The 2,500-nt window shown below is 61.5% G+C and overlaps 3 non-coding genes across 3 annotated transcripts; all 3 read left to right on the top strand.

The window, feature by feature from the left end:
* Positions 1-52: 52 nt before the first annotated feature.
* LOC115635819 lies at positions 53-159 on the top strand. Its single transcript, XR_003996696.1, has one exon. It is a non-coding gene; the product is annotated as a U6 spliceosomal RNA (small nuclear RNA).
* Positions 160-1,046: 887 nt separating this feature from the next.
* LOC115635818 lies at positions 1,047-1,153 on the top strand. The gene has a single exon (XR_003996695.1). It is a non-coding gene; the product is annotated as a U6 spliceosomal RNA (small nuclear RNA).
* Positions 1,154-2,053: 900 nt separating this feature from the next.
* LOC115635817 lies at positions 2,054-2,160 on the top strand. Its single transcript, XR_003996694.1, has one exon. It is a non-coding gene; the product is annotated as a U6 spliceosomal RNA (small nuclear RNA).
* The last annotated feature ends 340 nt before the right edge of the window (positions 2,161-2,500 follow it).

Below are 2,500 nucleotides of genomic sequence, written 5' to 3'. Positions count from 1 at the left end.
AAGCCCCTACCTTCTCTGGGGTATTTATAGTTTAGGGCCCGAACTCCACCCTGTGCTTGCTTCGGCAGCACATATACTAAAATTGGAACGATACAGAGAAGATTAGCATGGCCCCTGCGCAAGGATGACACGCAAATTCGTGAAGCGTTCCATATTTTCTTTGCCCTCCGCAGCGAGAGAGGCCCAAGCAGGCAGTCCGCCTCCCGCCTGCCCTGGGATAGACCTGAGGGGCCTCTGTCGGCGCAGCGGAACCTCCTACGGCTTGCGCTGGGCAGGCGTCGTGTCTCCACACCCGGCTGCCTCCCAAGCCAGCTCGCGGAGAGCAAAGGACCCGCTGCTGCGGCAGATGCCAGCCAGCCCTGGTTCACAGGGACCCCTTTATGGGACCGCCGACAAGCAGAGACGGGGGAGAAAGAAGAAGAAGGAGCAGAGGAGGATGTCCTTCCGCAGGGACCCTGTCGCCGCCCTCGTCTCCCCTGCTACCTAGAGGCAGGAAACGCCTGGATTCCCACACCGAGCAAGCGACTGATGAAGAACGGGAAAGGAAAGCCTCGTCAGCCTCTTTAAGCTTCACCTTCGGCCGTTCTCCTCCCTACCCATTGGCGCACGCCGTCTCACTCTGCGGCCCGCCTGCCCTCGGCGAGATCTAGCAGGACGCAGACTGGCCAGGACCCCTCACACACACTTGCCCCGCTTTTCCTCCCGGCCTCTCTGTGCTTGCCCCATCGCCTCTGCCAGGCCCAGGGGGCCGCACTCAGGTGACTATGTGGGCAGGGAAGCGGGGGGGGGGGGGCTGACTCCCAGCATGCCTTGCTGTCATTCGCATACCAAGACCTCCGTCCTCTCTTCCCGTTGGGGCGTTTTCTGCTGCTCCACCGGGCGGGGGTGAACCATACCCCGTTGGAGGACAAAGGACGCGTGGAGGAAACCTAGGACCATGCTCCACATGCGTCTCCCCGGCGTTCCCATGCCTCCCTCTCTCGCCCTGACTTGGAAGCCCCTATCTTCTCTGGGGTATTTATAGTATAGGGCCCAAACTCCACTCTGTGCTTGCTTCGGCAGCACATATACTAAAATTGGAACGATACAGAGAAGATTAGCATGGCCCCTGCGCAAGGATGACACGCAAATTCGTGAAGCGTTCCATATTTTCTTTTCCCTCCTCGCAAAGCCCTCCGCAGCGGGAGAGGCCCAAGCAGGCAGCCCGCCTCCCGCCTGCCCTGGGATGGACCTGAGGGGCCTCTGTTGGCGCAGAGGCACCTCCTACGGCTTGCGCTGGGCAGGCGTCCGTGTCCCCACACCCGGCTGCCTCCCAAGCCTGCTCGCGGAGAGAAAAGGACCCGCTGCTGCGGCAGACGCCAGCCAGCCCCTGGTTCACAGGGACTCCATTATGGGATCGCCGACAAGCAGAGATGGGAGAGAAAGAAGAAGAAGGAGCAGAGGAGGATGTCCTTCCGCAGGGACCCTGTCGCCACCCTCGTCTCCCCTGCTACCTAGAGGCGGGAAACGCCTGGATTCCCACACCGAGCAAGCGGCTGATGAAGAACGGGAAAGGAAAGCCTCGTCCTCCTCTTTAGGCCTCACCTTCGGCCGTTTTCCTCCCTACCCATTGGCGCACGCCATCTCACTCTGCGGCCCGCTTGCCCTCGGCGAGATCTAGCAGGACGCAGACTGGCCAGGACCCCTCACACACACTTGCCCCGCTTTTCCTCCCGGCCTCTCTGTGCTTGCCCCGTCGCCTCTGCCAGGCCCAGAGGGCCGCACTCAGGTGACTATGTGGGTGGGGAAGCGGGGAGGGGGCTGACTCCCAGCATGCCTTGCTGTTATTCGCATACCAAGACCTCCGTCCTCTCTTCCCGTTGGGGCGTTTTGTGCTGCCCCACCGGGCGGGGGCGAACCACACCCCGTTGGAGGACAAAGGACGCATGGAGGAAACCTAGGACCATGCTCCACATGCATCTCCCTGGCGTTCCCATGCCTCCCTCTCTCGCCCTGACTTGGAAGCCCCTATCTTCTCTGGGGTATTTATAGTTTAGGGCCCGAACTCCACCCTGTGCTTGCTTCGGCAGCACATATACTAAAATTGGAACGATACAGAGAAGATTAGCATGGCCCCTGCGCAAGGATGACACGCAAATTCGTGAAGCGTTCCATATTTTCTTTTCCCTCCTCGCAAGGCCCTCTGCAGCGGGAAAAGCCCAAGCAGGCAGTCCGCCTCCCGCCTGCCCTGGGATGGACCAGAGGGGCCTCCGTTGGCGCAGCGGCACCTCCTACGGCTTGCACTGGGCATTCGTCGTGTCCCCACACCCGGCTGCCTCCCAAGCCAGCTCGCGGAGAGCAAAGGAGCCGCTGCTGCGGCAGACGCCAGCCAGCCCTGGTTCACAGGGACACCTTTATGGGACCGCCGACAAGCAGAGACGGGGGAGAAAGAAGAAGAAGGAGCAGAGGTGGATGTCCTTCCGCAGGGACCCTGTCGCCGCCCTCGTCTCCCCTGCTACCT

Source organism: Gopherus evgoodei, chromosome 15, assembly GCF_007399415.2.
Source record: "Gopherus evgoodei ecotype Sinaloan lineage chromosome 15, rGopEvg1_v1.p, whole genome shotgun sequence".
NCBI classification, from domain to species: Eukaryota; Metazoa; Chordata; order Testudines; family Testudinidae; genus Gopherus; species Gopherus evgoodei.
The sequence above is the reverse complement of the archived record's forward strand: the minus strand, read 5'-3'. Positions and strand labels throughout refer to the sequence as shown.